General features: G+C 39.3%; 1 long non-coding RNA gene across 1 annotated transcript in view; it reads left to right on the top strand.

Moving 5' to 3' along the window:
• Positions 1 to 14862, top strand: part of LOC118534580 (uncharacterized) — a 569730-nt gene that overhangs the window by 127731 nt on the left and 427137 nt on the right. The window lies entirely within an intron of this gene.

The raw sequence follows: 14862 nt of genomic DNA, 5'->3' as shown, positions 1-14862 counted from the left end.
TTACCAGAACACATACCCTCCCCAGTGTCCATCACCCAGTCACCCCATCCCTCCCACCCCACCCCCCACTCCAGCAACCCTCAGTTTGTTTCCTGAGATTAAGAATTCCTCATATCAGTGAGGTCATATGATACATGTCTTTCTCTGTTTGACTTATTTCGCTCAGCATAATACCCTCCAGTTCCATCCACGTCGTTGCAAATGGCAAGATCTCATTCCTTTTGATGGCTGCATAATATTCCATTGTATATATATACCACCTCTTCTTTATCCATTCATCGGTTGATGGACATCTTGGCTCTTTCCACAGTTTGGCTATTGTGGACATTGCTGCTATAAACATTGGGGTGCACGTACCCTTTCGGGTCCCTACTTTTGTATCTTTGGGGTAAATACCCAGGAGTGCAATTGCTGGATCATATGGTAGCTCTATTTTCAACTTTTTGAGGAACCTCCATACTGTTTTCCAGAGTGGCTGCACCAGCTTGCATTCCCACCAACAGTGGAGGAGGGTTCCCCTTTCTCCACATCCCCGCCAACATCTGTCATTTCCTGACTTGTTAATTTTAGCCATTCGGACTGGTGTGAGGTGGTATCTCATTGAGGTTTTGATTTGGATTTCCCTGATGCCGAGCGATATTGAGCACTTTTTCATGTGTCTGTTGGCCGTTTGGATGTCTTCTTTGGAAAAATGTCTGTTCATGTCTTCTGCCCATTTCTTGATTGGATTCTTTGTTCTTTTGGTGTTGAGTTTGATGAGTTCTTTATAGATTTTGGATACTAGCCCTTTATCTGATACGTCATTTGCAAATATCTTCTCCCATTCTGTCAGTTGTCTTTTGGTTTTGTTGACTGTTTCCTTTGCTTTGCAAAAGCTTTTTATCTTGATGAAGTCCCAATAGTTCATTTTTGCCCTTGCTTCCCTTGCCTTTGGCGATGTTTCTAGGAAGAAGTTGCTGCGGCTGAGGTCGAAGAGGTTGCTGCCTGTGTTCTCCTTTAGGATTTTGATGGACTCCTGTCTCACATTGAGGTCTTTCAACCATTTGGAGTCTATTTTTGTGTGTGGTGTAAGGAAATGGTCCAGTTTCATTCTTCTGCATGTGGCTGTCCAATTTTCCCAACACCATTTGTTGAAGAGACTGTCTTTTTTCCATTGGACATTCTTTCCTGCATTGTCAAAGATGAGTTGACCATAGAGTTGAGGGTCCATTTCTGGGCTGTCTATTCTGTTCCATTGATCTATGTGTCTGTTTTTGTGCCAGTACCATACTGTCTTGATGATGACAGCTTTGTAGTAGAGCTGGAAGTCCAGAATTGTGATGCTGCCAGCTTTGCTTTTCTTTTTCAACATTCCTCTGGCTATTCGGGGTCTTTTCTGGTTCCATACAAATTTTAGGATTATTTGTTCCATTTCTTTGAAGAAAGTGGATGGTATTTTGATGGGGATTGCATTGAATGTGTAGATTGCTCTAGGTAGGATTGACATCTTCACAATATTTGTTCTTCCAATCCATGAGCATGGAACGTTTTTCCATTTCTTTGTGTCTTGCTCAATTTCTTTCATGAGTATTTTATAGTTTTCTGAGTACAGATCCTTTGCCTCTTTGGTTAGATTTATGCCTAGGTATCTTATGGTTTTGGGTGCAATTGTAAATGGGATCGACTCCTTAATTTCTCTTTCTTCTGACTTGTTGTTGGTGTATAGGAATGCCACTGACTTCTGTGCATTGATTTTATATCCTGCCACTTTACTGAATTCCTGTATGAGTTCTAGCAGTTTTGGGGTGGAGTCTTTGGGATTTTCCACATAAAGTATCATATCATCTGCAAAGAGTGAGAGTTTGACTTCTTCTTTGCCAATTTGAATGCCTTTTCTTTCTTTTTGTTGTCTGATTGCTGTGGCTAGGACTTCCAATACTATGTTGAATAGCAGTGGTGATAGTGGACATCCCTGCCGCGTTCCTGACCTTAGGGGGAAAGCTCTCAGTTTTTCCCCATTGAGAAGGATATTCGCTGTAGGTTTTTCATAGATGGCTTTTATGATATTGAGGTATGTACCCTCTATGCCTATACTCTGAAGAGTTTTGATCAAGAAAGGATGCTGTACTTTGTCAAATGCTTTTTCTGCATCTATTGAGAGGATCATATGATTCTTGTTCTTTCTTTTGTTAATGTGTGTATCACGTTGATTGATTTGCGGATGTTGAACCAACCTTGCAGCCCAGGGATAAATCCCACTTGGTCGTGGTGAATAATCCTTTTAATGTACTGTTGGATCCTATTGGCTAGTATTTTGGTGAGAATTTTTGCATCCATGTTCATCAGGGATATTGGTCTGTAATTCTCCTTTTGGATGGGGTCTTTGTCTGGTTTTGGGATCAAGGTAATGGTGGCCTCATAAAATGAGTTTGGAAGTTTTCCTTCCATTTCTATTTTTTGGAACAGTTTCAGAAGAATAGGTATTAATTCTTCTTGAAATGTTTGGTAGAATTCCCCTGGGAAGCCATCTGGCCCTGGGCTTTTGTGTTTTGGGAGATTTTTGATGACTGCTTCAATTTCCTTAGTGGTTATAGGTCTGTTCAGGTTTTCTATTTCTTCCTGGTTCAGTTTTGGTAGTTGATACATCTCTAGGAATGCATCCATTACTTCCAGGTTATCTAATTTGTTGGCATAGAGTTGCTCATAATATGTTCTTATAATTGTTTGTATTTCTTTGGTGTTGGTTGTGATTTCTCCTCTTTCATTCATGATTTTGTTGATTTGGGTCCTTTCTCTTTTCTTTTTGATAAGTCTGGCCAGGGGTTTATCAATCTTGTTAATTCTTTCAAAGAACCAGCTCCTAGTTTTGTTGATCTGTTCTACTGTTCTTTTGGTTTCTATTTCATTGATTTCTGCTCTGATCTTTATTATTTCTCTTCTCCTGCTGGGTTTAGGCTTTATTTGCTGTTCTTTCTCCAGCTCCTTTAGGTGTAGGGTTAGGTTGTGTACTTGAGACCTTTCTTGTTTCTTGAGAAAGGCTTGTATTGCTATATACTTTCCTCTTAGGACTGCCTTTGCTGTATCCCAAAGATTTTGAACAGTTGTGTTTTCATTTTTATTTGTTTCCATGAATTTTTTTAATTCTTCTTTAATTTCCTGGTTGACCCATTCATTCTTTAATAGGATGCTCTTTAGCCTCCATGTATTTGAGTTCTTTCCAACTTTCCTCTTGTGATTGAGTTCTAGTTTCAAAGCACTTTGGTCTGAAAATATGCAGGGAATGATCCCAATCTTTTGGTACCAGTTGAGACCTGATTTATGACCCAGGATGTGATCTATTCTGGAGAATGTTCCATGGGCACTAGAGAAGAATGTGTATTCCGTTGCTTTGGGATGGAATGTTCTGAATATGTCTGTGAAGTCCATTTGGTCCAGTGTGTCATTTAAAGTCTTTATTTCCTTGTTGATCTTTTGCTTAGACGATCTGTCCATTTCAGTGAGGGGGGTGTTAAAGTCCCCCACTATTATTGTATTGTTGTCGATGTGTTTCTTTGCTTTTGTTATTAATTGCCTTATATAATTGGCTGCTCCCATGTTAGGGGCATAGGTATTTACAATTGTTAGATCTTCTTGTTGGATAGACCCTTTATGTAGGATATAGTGTCCTTCCTCATCTCTTATTACAGTCTTTGGTTTAAAATCTAATTTGTCTGATATAAGGATTGCCACCCCAGCTTTCCTTTGGTGTCCATTAGCATGGTAAATGGTTTTCCAGCCCCTCACTTTCAATCTGGGGGTGTCTTTGGGTCTAAAATGAGTCTCTTGCAGACAGCATATCAATGGGTCTTGTTTTTTAATCCAATCTGATAGCCTGTGTCTTTTGATTGGGGCATTTAGCCCATTTACATTCAGGGTAACTATTGAAAGATATGAATTTAGTGCCATTGTATTGCCTGTAAAGTGACTGTTATTGTATATTGTTTGTGTTCCTTTCTGGTCTATGTTGCTTTTAGGCTCTCTCTTTGCTTAGAGGACCCCTTTCAAGATTTCTTGTAGGGCTGGTTTCGTGTTTGCAAATTCCTTTAGTTTTTGTTTGTCCTGGAAGCTTTTGATCTCTCCTTCAATTTTCAATGACAGCCTAGCTGGATATAGTATTCTTGGCTGCATATTTTTCTCATTTAGTGCTCTGAATATGTCCTGCCAGTCCTTTCTGGCCTGCCAGGTCTCTGTGGATAAATCTGTTGCCAATCTAATGTTTCTACCATTGTAGGTTACAGATCTCTTCTCCCGAGCTGCTTTCAGGATTTTCTCTTTGTCTCTGAGACTCGTAAGTTTTACTATTAGATGTCGGGGTGTTGACCTATTTTTATTGATTTTGAGAGGGGTTCTCTGTGCTTCCTGGATTTTGATGCCTGTTTCCTTCCCCAAATTAGGGAAGTTCTCTGCTATAATTTGCTCCGTTATACCTTCTGCCCCTCTCTCTCTTCTTCTTCTGGGATCCCAATTATTCTAATGTTGTTTTGTCTTATGGTATCGTTTATCTCTCGAATTCTGCCCTTGTGATCCAGTAGTTGTTTATCTCTCTTTTTCTCAGCTTCTTTATTTTCCATCATTTGGTCTTCTATCTCACTGATTCTTTCTTCTGCCTCATTTATCCTAGCAGTTAGCGCCCCCATATTTGATTGCACCTCATTAGTATTCTTTTTGATTTCTACTTGGTTAGATTTTAGTTCTTTTACTTCTCCAGAAAGGGTTTCTCTAATAACTTCCATGCTCTTTTCAAGCCCAGCTAGTATCTTTAAAGTGATGATTCTGAACTCTAGATCTGACATCGTACTAATGTCTGTATTGAGTAGGTCCCTGGCAGTCGGTACTACCTCTTGTTCTTTTTGTTGAGATGATTTTTTCCGTCTTGTCATTTTGTGCAGAGGAGAATAGATTAATGAGAGAACAAAATGCTAGCAGGGTAACAACGTCCCCAGAAAATATAGTCTAAACAAATCAGAAAAGACCTGAAGCAGTGGGAAAAGAAAGGGAAAGAGAGAAAAAAGAAAAAGAAAGAAAAAAAGAAAAAAGAAAAAGATAAAGATAAGAACAAACAAAAGCAGAACAAAACAAAACAAAACAAAAACAGAATGTGATCAAATATGATCAAGCTGGTTTATAGATCAGTGCCACACACTAGATTTTGGGTGTATTTTGGTCTGTTAAAAGAAAGTCCCTCCCAAAATTTTAAAGAAAGAAAAACTTATATATGTACAAAAATAAGGGTTGATATGATGAAGGGATGGAATATGACTGTAAAGATGGAAATTATAAAAAATTTTAAAAAAGGATTTGATAAGTTGTTTGAAAAAAGAAAGAAGAGGATAAAAAAAAAAAGAAAGAAAAAAGGGAGAGAATGTGATCAGGCAGGGGAGTAGGAAAAAAGCATACACTAGGGATTTAGAGTATATTTTGATCTGTTAGAAGAAACTATCTCAAGATTTTAAAGAGAGAACAACTTATATATATATGCCAAAAATACGGGTAACTACTATGAAGGGATAGAATATGACTTTAAAAATGAAAAATAAAAATTTTTTTTTTAAAAAAGGGATTGATAAGATGTTGGTTGAAAAAGGGAAAAAGAAAAATTCAAAAAAAAAGAAAAAAAGACAGTTAAAAAAAATAATTAACTTTGAAAGACTAAAGAATCATGGGAAAAAAGCCATGAATTCTTTGTGCAGTATTCCCCTAGCGCTGGAGTTCTGCCGTTCTCATTGATCGGTAAACTTGGTCTTGGCTGGCTGTTCTCGCTGATCTTCTGGGGGAGGGGCCTGTTGCCGTGGTTCCCAAATGTCTTTGCCGAAGGCAAAATTGCCCCGCCCTTGCCCGGTCCGGGGTAAGTAATCCGCTCAGGTTTGCTCTCGGGAGCTTTTGTTCCCTGCAAGCTTTCCGTACAGCTTTGGAGGTGGAGAGTGAAAATGGCGGCCTCCCAGTCTCCGCCCCGGAGGAGCCGAGAACTCGGGGTCTGGCTCCTCAGCGAGCCCCCAGAGAAAAGCAGTCAGTCACTCCCGTCTCCCTGGTCTCCAGCCACACTCCGTGCTCACCCGGCCTGTGACCGCGCCTTTCTATCTGGCACCCGACCCCGAGTGTTGTCTCCAAACCCAGCAGATCCCCGCGGTGCGCTCCCGCACCTCTCCTCCCGGGGAAGAAGGTGAGTCTCCCCGGATCTGCCGCTTGTTGGGTCCCTGCTGGAGGAGCAGTGGCCCGACTGTGCCGCAGATCACGGTTTATAGCAACCCCGAGCTGAGAGCCCGCGCCTGGGCTCCGTCTCTGCAGCCGGCTTCCCTGCTCCGATACCGGGAAGCTCTGCCGCACTCAGGCACCCCCGGTCTTTCTCTGACCCTGAGGGTCCTGAGACCACACTGTCCCGCGAGGGTTCCACCCCCCACTTCGCCACCAGAGTGACGTCCCTCAGCGGAGCAGACTTCTAAAAGTTCCGATTTTGTGCTCCGCGGCTCTATCACTTGCCAGAAGCGGCCGACGGAGGCCCCTCCCCCGCCGTCTATCCTCCCGAATATCGCCTCGGATTCACTTCTCCGCACGTCCTACCTTCCAGAAAGTGGTCGCTTTTCTGTTCAGAGAGTTGTTGCTATTCTTTTCTTCGATCTCCTGTTGAGTTTGTAGGTGTTCAGAATGGTTTGATCCCTATCCAGCTGAATTCCTGAGAGGAGACGAAATCCAGGTCTCCTACTCCTCCGCCATCTTGCTCCGCCTCCTCAACAATATCTCTTAACTAGTCTCCTTGCATGCTTCAATACAGGGGCCACTCTTGCTGATCTGGTGAAATTCCCAGTCAGTTTATGTCCTTCCCCTCTTCAAGCCTTCCTCTGGCTTCTCTCTTGCCTCAGAGTGAGATCCAGTACTCTGAGAGTGACCCACAAGGGCCTAGAAAATCAGCTCTGCGTCACCTCTTTGATTGTATCTCTTACTGCTCTCGGTCTTGCTCACTTTGCTCCAGCCACACTGGGCTCTTCACTGCCAGGCCTCATCAGCCTTTGCCCTGGATATTCTTTCTCTCTATCCTTCCTGAGATATGCATGGCTTGTTTATTTTGTCCTTTTTATCTTTTCTCAAATACCCCCTCTCAACAAAGACTTCCGTATCCATTTTATCTAAAATTGCAACCCTCTCATTCCCAACATTTATTCCCCTTTCTTGCTTTCTTTTTCATCATTTTTCTTCTCTAGCACTTTTGTCTGGTTCATCATTTGTTTTTCCACTAGAATGCAGGTCTTATGGGTAGGGTTTTGTGTGCGGATTGTTCATTGGTATATTGCCAGCACCTACAACAGCGCACGGCATATAGTAGTAATGCAATAAACATTTATTGAGTGAATGAATGGTTAATTGAATGCAAGGAATGTTGGGCTTTTACTTCCCATAACATGAACACTATATATCACAAATACAACCTAAATGTGGATCAGATTCTCATTGGTTTAAGCAATCACATCCCACTTGCTTACAATCAACCACAATTCCCAGCTCTTTTTCATATGAACTCCTCCCAAGCCAGGAGTTCCCTATTGTGCATTCATAAAATTATTTTTAAATTCCCACACATGGCCCTTTATAAACTTCATCTTGTTATTTTAAACTCAGCAGTCCAAGTCTGCCAAGAGATAATTCTGGATATTGATTTTGATGTATCTTACATTAACATTCTCTTCTAGCTTTGATAAGCTCTGTTATTTGACTTCATTTATGTTCATTATAATGTTTAATCAGACAGAAGAAATTGAAGAGCCACGGGGCTACCAAAAGAGAAGTTGTAACACACTGCATTTTCCAAAAACCACTGTACCATTACATGTACATGCTCTTCTTATACTGTGATGCTGATGCTCCTCCATGGAGAGATTGGACCTAAGTTCCCTTCCCTTGAGCCTGGATGGTTCTTGCAATTGCCTCAATCAATCAAGTATGATAGAAGTAACTCTATGTGACTTCTAAAGCTAAACTAGAGATGGTCACACTGCTACTACCTGTTTTTTTATTTCTTGAGACATGAATCATGGGGCCCTGAACTGACATATAAGATGTTCAATTACACTGAGGCCACCATTCTGGAGAAACCACATAAAAAGACCACATAGAGACAGAGAATGAAATCTGAGAAGCCCCAGATATTCAGGACCCCAGTTACTTAAGTCTCTGCAGCCCTGTCACCAGACATGTGAGTGAAGGAGGTTTGAAGATGACATTAGTCTCAGTCAGCATCTGACTACAACCCTAAAAAAGGTTTGAAGACCCAAAATCAGGACTGCCTAACTGACCAGTCCCAAATTTCTCACCCATAGGAACTATGAGAGGTAATAAATGATGATTGTGTTTTAAGTCACTAACTTTTAGAGTGATCTGTTACACAGCATAGGTGACTAACATCGACCACGTTGTTGAGTATATATGGTTAAAATCCTGTTCTGGGGAGCGGTCTGTTCTATTGACTCAGGTCTTGGGTATTACATATGAGAAGCACTCAAGGTCAGGAGAGATGCTAACAACTTCTGTGGGAAGATTTGACTGCTTTATCCTGAGTAGTAAATCTTCAAAACAGAAGACTGTTTGGAATAAACTAGAATGATGGTAAAAGTGAATTGAGACAGAGTGAAGATGACTAGAAAGCAAGCTTTGGAAGGTTGGGGCAAGAATAGAGATGGGTTCTGGTTCACTATTTTACTTATACTGGCCATTCTTTTAATTTATTTGAGGGAAGTTTGAAGAAATGATTGCTTTGGCACAGTTTTGAATCTCTGCTAATACAAGCTCCATTTCTTCATTCAATCTCTCCATGCCCACCGGTGCCCGTGCTCCCCACTTTAGTTCTAATTTACAAATAAGAAGACCATATTCTAACAACTTTTTTTTCCTAATAACTTTTGAGCTGGAGGGAAAAGTGTTACTTTCAATATCTTTGCTTCAAATTTACATTCTCTTATTTGAGGGAGAAAAAAACCAAACCCAAACTCTTTCATTTACTCCACCAGTGTCTGATATATTGTACCCTTTGGATCTCCAACATTTTATATGGGATTTCAATTGATTTCTTTTTGCCTTTTTTTGATTGTAGGCAGCCTGAGTGTATTTAAAGGTATAAACTCTATCTCAAGTTTTTCATTTAAAAAGATATTTCCTCCACCTCTGTGCCTTTACTCCTCTTGCTGTCATAACACCAATATTTTAAAATGATTTTGCTCATATTAATCACTTTCTCAACCTGAACTACAAATCTTATAAGTGTGTACTTTCCAAGAATAGACAATTTATTAATGTCTTCTTTTCCCAACACCTCTCTTTATAATAGTTCTCTAAACTGATTTAATTACAATGTCTGAAATTTTGCTTCTTAGACACTTATTTAAGGAGTGTGGTATGTAAAATAAGCCATAATTGAGTTTAAATGAACTCAAGATTATTTTTTAACAGGCTACAAGGGGTTGACTTCCTCTTATGCTTCCTTTCCCAATGGAATCTGATCATGCAAAAAATGCATACAAAGATCAGTAGCCAAAAGAGAAACAAAGAACAATGTTGTTAATTTATTGCATTCAAGTGTCAGACAGTTTCATTCTATATTCAGATGATAGCTGTGCTGGTTTTAATTCTGGGGCCAAAGTGCGTTGCTACCCAATTCTGTTCAGAATCTAAATAATGTTGGATATTTTGAGATATATTTGCAATGGAGTGATTCTGATACCTCCTTTCCTGTCAATCACATGGGCAAGGATGTTGCTTATCTCTGGAAAGTAGGCCTCTAGCCTTTCATGGTATGCTTCTAGCATGGTGACAGGGAGAGAAGACAAGTAAAATGAGCTTCCTGGTGAAGAATAGGAAGTAAAAGAGAATGAGTGGGACCTTAGACACTGCCTTTTATAGATACAATTCCTATGCTTACAGTACCTGATCCAATAAATATTTTATACTTTGGTACATCTGATTATCAACTCCTCCTTCCATGAAGGTAATAATTGAGTAGAGAGGGATCAGAAACTCCTTGGTAGGTATCTCCCTAAGTGGAGAAAAGAAGAAGAAATTACCTTGGTTGGGACAACATACCCGCCTGAGGAATAAGGCATACCATCTACCATAGTTGGTTCTGGCTGCTATTATAAAATACTGAGTGGCTTAAACAATGAACATTCATTTCTCACAGCTCTGGAGGCTGGAAGTCTGAGATCAGGGTGCCAGTATGGTTGAGTTCTTGGTGAGTGCCCTCTTCCTGGTTTCCTCACATGGTGGGAGGTCAGAGGGGTGACGGGAGGAGGGTACGAGAGAGAAAGGAAGCTCTATTGTATCTCTTAATATAAGGGCACTAATCCTATCCTGAAGGTTCTACCATCATGACCAAATCACCTTCCAAAGGCCCCACCAACAAATATCATCATCTTATTGGGGATTAGGGTTTCAAGATACAAATTTTAGGGGGATGCAAACATATAGTCCATAACACCATCCTTCATCTGCCCTATCTTCCCCAGACATTTATTTCTTTTTCCAATTGAGTTTCACAGCTGCATCACTAGTTGAGCTTGATCGTGGTTGATAACTTTAGGACAGTTACAACAAGACATGCCAAGACTTAGTGGTTTAAAACCGTAACGATTTCTTGTCTCTTCTGAGTCTGTAAGTCAACTGGGTGGTTCCACTGATCTTGGCTGAGCTCACTCATCCATCTATAGTCAGCTGGTGGTTTAGCTAGAGGCTGGCTGGTCTAGGATGGTCTCAAATGGGACAACATGGGTCTCTTCCATATGTCTCTCAAGTCTCTCCAGCAGGCTAGTGTGGGCATGTTCTCATGATGGTTGCACAAAATCAAGGGCAAGAAAGCCTGCTTATGTTACATTTTCTCTTGTTCCATTGGCCAAAGCAAGTCATATAACCAAGTCCAGAATCAGAGTGGGAAGGGAATACTCAGTTACAGGACAAGGAGAATTCAGGAATGCTATTAATTGAGGTTATGACTTAAGAGAAGCAGTATATCAGGAGAATCATGCTTATCACCTTCTTGATTCTAATGTCACACCCATAGAACTGTCTGTGATAATGGAAATGTTCTATATCTATAATGTCCCATAAGGTAGCCAACTAGCCATTTGTAGCTATTTAAATTTGTTTAATTTAAATGAAATAAAATTAGAAAATGAGTTCTTTATAATAGCTTATTTCTTATCTTAATAGCTAGCAGTATACTAATCACTGTTCCTAATATTTTACCCTGAATCAGTGAGGTGAGAAATTGTGCTATTGTACTTAGAAGTCCCTATAATAGGTCAAAATGGGCCATTAACTTTGCTATATTGGAGGCATTGCTTTGCCCTACTGGGAAGTGATTTAAATTGATTAGGTCAAACTCAGCCAGTTATTCTTTGAGAGAACTTTCAGCAGCCTACCATAATGGAGGAGGTGATAAGTTTCCTCTCTGCAGACTTGTTAAAAAGTTGCAATGAAGCCAGATCTCAGATCTAGCTATCTCTGCCTCATTTACAGACATTTATTAGCAAGTAAAATTGAGAATACACACACTGTGCTCTGGAGGCTCAATAAAGACTCCATCTCTTTTTTTAGGTGATTTAATAGTACCTTCAATAAATTTGGGATATTGGAATATTCCATAAAATATTCACCCAAGACAAAGGTAGCAGGTTGCAGCTAAGCATACAATGAAGTCCTCTTCATTATCTGCTGAATGCTGAATTGTTTATGAATCAAGCTTAGGGTGTCATTCCTAACTGACAAGAATCTAGGATACCTTGAATTTTATACCCAGTGCATACAAGGGTCTGAATGGCTCTTGCATATTTCTAACCAACCCGAATACGCTGAGCACCATAAATGTCACCAGTATAAACTCATTTCTAAAATCCATTGTGGTGATTAAAAAAAACTGCTAGACTCAATAAACAAAATTCACTTCTGACATAAATTATGCTAATTCACAAAAACCTTAGATTTCGTTCTGAGATCAACATTGCTGCAGAACTTGGAGTAATTACCCTGGAAGTGTGGTCTTTGATGGAGTGCTAACAAGTCACGCTGGAGGATTTGGGGCAACTGAATATCCAGTGGTCTAGATTAAAATGAGCATGCACACATATATTTTCTATTTTTCCTGAAGTATCATAAAATAAACTCGAGACCACATAGTTTAAGGTGAAAACTTGTACTCTTATATTGAGTTCTCAACTCAGATTATGACAAAATTTATGTTTTTCAAAAGGCTGGTTTGTTTTTGTCTTGTTTAAAGTTTCACTAGCAATTTCTAGTTTTAAAACATCTGTGCTAGAAAATGTGGCAAATGTAATTTTTGTTAATTACAAGTTTCAAAGTTTTGTGGATGTTGTTTAATACATGATCAGTTTTTATAAGAATTTCAAGGAAACTTAGAAAAGAGGTGACTTTTTGTTTCTAGATTATGCATTTCAGTACTCCCCTACAAATTTTATTATATATTATTTAAATTCTTTATGCATTTATTTACCTCTTGTGTTCTTCATCTATCAAAACTTTAAAAATCTTGTTTAAAATCTTCTCCATTGGTTGTAATTCTGTCCATTTCATCTTAAAGTTTTTAATTTATGCATTTGGTGAGCTGTTATTTTATGCATACCATTTTATGACTGCTAAATTTACATTGCAAGTGTATATTTGAACAATAAAACATGACACTTTAATTTGAATCATCTTTCATTCGGCGGGATGTAAACTTTTGGTAATTTATTATTAATATTATTCAGAAAGAGTACAGGATTGATATAATTTCTGAAGACTTGCATGCTTAAGACCTTATTTTTCTTCCTTCTCACGAATAATGGCTTGACTGTATAAAATTACTGGTTCACAAGCCTTGTCTGTTCTAGTCTTTCCTCCATTTTTTGCTGGCACTTGTTTTCTTTATTTTGAGGTAGCTTGTGTTTCTTACCTTGTTTCGTTGGATTTTTTTGTTTTTGTTTTTGTATTCTACTCATTCAAAAATGCTTCTAGCAGGTGCCTAGTTGTGGGTTTCTTTCTTACTGTTTTTTGTCTGTTTTTGTTGGAACAGGTGAGCTTTTTTAACCATCATACTTGGGTACTTTCTTGAACTTTTTCATTTAAACTTGGTCTTTACTGCATTTGGTTCTCATGTTCCTTTGTTTTATATCAGCAGATATGCCTATAACTCTTAAACTAGATTTTTATTTCCTAGCTCCTTATATATAATTTCCTACCACATTGTTTTCATCTTTTTCTTTTTTTCTTTTCTTAAATTTTTAAATTAAAAAAAATTTTTTTTTAAGATTTTATTTATTTGTGAGAGAGAGAATGAGAGACAGAGAGCATGAGAGGGAGGAGGGTCAGAGGGAGAAGCAGACTCCCCACTGAGCAGGGAGCCCGATGTGGGACTCGATCCCGGGACTCCAGGATCATGACCTGAGCCGAAGGCAGTCGCTTAACCAACTGAGCCACCCAGGCGCCCTTCATCTTTTTCTTTTGAATTCTGAGAAAAATCTCTCAATTCTGTCCTTCCCAGCTCTGCGATTTTCAGTGATGTTGGATCTGCTTTCTTACCTCTGGTGAGGATTTTAACTCGATTTTCCAATGTCAGTGTACTTAAAATCCTTCCCTATCTCCTCACTCACCTTGTCTCAACTTACTGCTTTGTACCTTACTCTGAGGTTCTGTATTCATCTCCGTCTTTTATTGTTGTTATTATGGCTTTCTGTTTCTATTTTATGTAGACTAAGGTACAGCTTCTGTGTCAATAGCGATTCAGTCATTCATTCAACAGTTATTTGCCGAATACGTTTTTCATGCTCAGTAGCACCTTTATTAGTCACAGACATTAAACGAAATAATTATACAAATAATTATATACTGACAAAATCACAGGGTGCCCTGAGAGTATATAATAGGGGCGTACTTTAATCTGGGGGGTAAAGCAAGGACTCCTTGAGAAGGTAAAACCTGAATAAAGAGTAGCAGTGATCTAGTTAAAAGAGAGAAGAGAGAGTGGGTGAGAACCTTCTAGGTAAAGTGCCCAGCTTGGGCACAGGAGGTCAAAAATTCTGTTTCTTTCCATAGTGCTCTTCCTCTGAGTTTTTAGGATAAAATCCTCTTTCTGGTCTTTATTGCATTTGGTTCTGATGTTCCTTTGTTTTATATCAGCAGATATGCCTATAACTCTTAAGATCTGCAGAATTTCTTAAAGATCATGTGTTGGCATATTTCTGTTTATTCTTGATTGAGGGAAATTTTTTTCTGGACCTTGGTCAGGGCACAGAGCCTGAAGATAGGCCTAAGTTCAGCATTCTGTCCGCTTTGGGGGTTATGGAAACCCTTTCTCATGGCAAAGTTGAATCATGAGCTAATGCTAATGTGTGTATCTCTGAGTCAAGCTGTCCTGTCTAGCATGACTTTTCTGGACTAGATGATGTCTCCTGCTCAAACTGCATGATGTGGCTGTCTCACTAAAATGGGCTGCAAGCTTTGTTTGGGAGTTAGATGCCAAGGCTCCATGAGTCAGGGTCAGCCTGGTGGGAAGCATTTTCCTCCTCTTCTTTCCCAGCAAGTAGAGCTGCTCTGTGTCATGTAGCAAAGCAGCAACAACCCAATATCAGATGACTTTATAGACAGAGGACATTCCTTCCAAATTCTGGAGCAAGGTCACTCAGCACTCTTCATTTTGGGGTCATCTGATCATTTTGTTTTGTTTTGGTTATTTTATCTTCTGTGTATTTATATGTGTTTCATGGTATGTAAGAAGTTGTGACAGATGTTATTTTAAACTAGAAGTCTTTGGATATAATTTTAGTCTGCCAAATTTCTTGGAACTAGTTGATTTTAAAACCAGAGATTCTT

Source organism: Halichoerus grypus, chromosome 10, assembly GCF_964656455.1.
Source record: "Halichoerus grypus chromosome 10, mHalGry1.hap1.1, whole genome shotgun sequence".
NCBI classification, from domain to species: domain Eukaryota; kingdom Metazoa; phylum Chordata; class Mammalia; order Carnivora; family Phocidae; genus Halichoerus; species Halichoerus grypus.
Note: the sequence above shows the minus strand (reverse complement) of the source record. Positions and strands in the feature narration are given on the sequence as shown.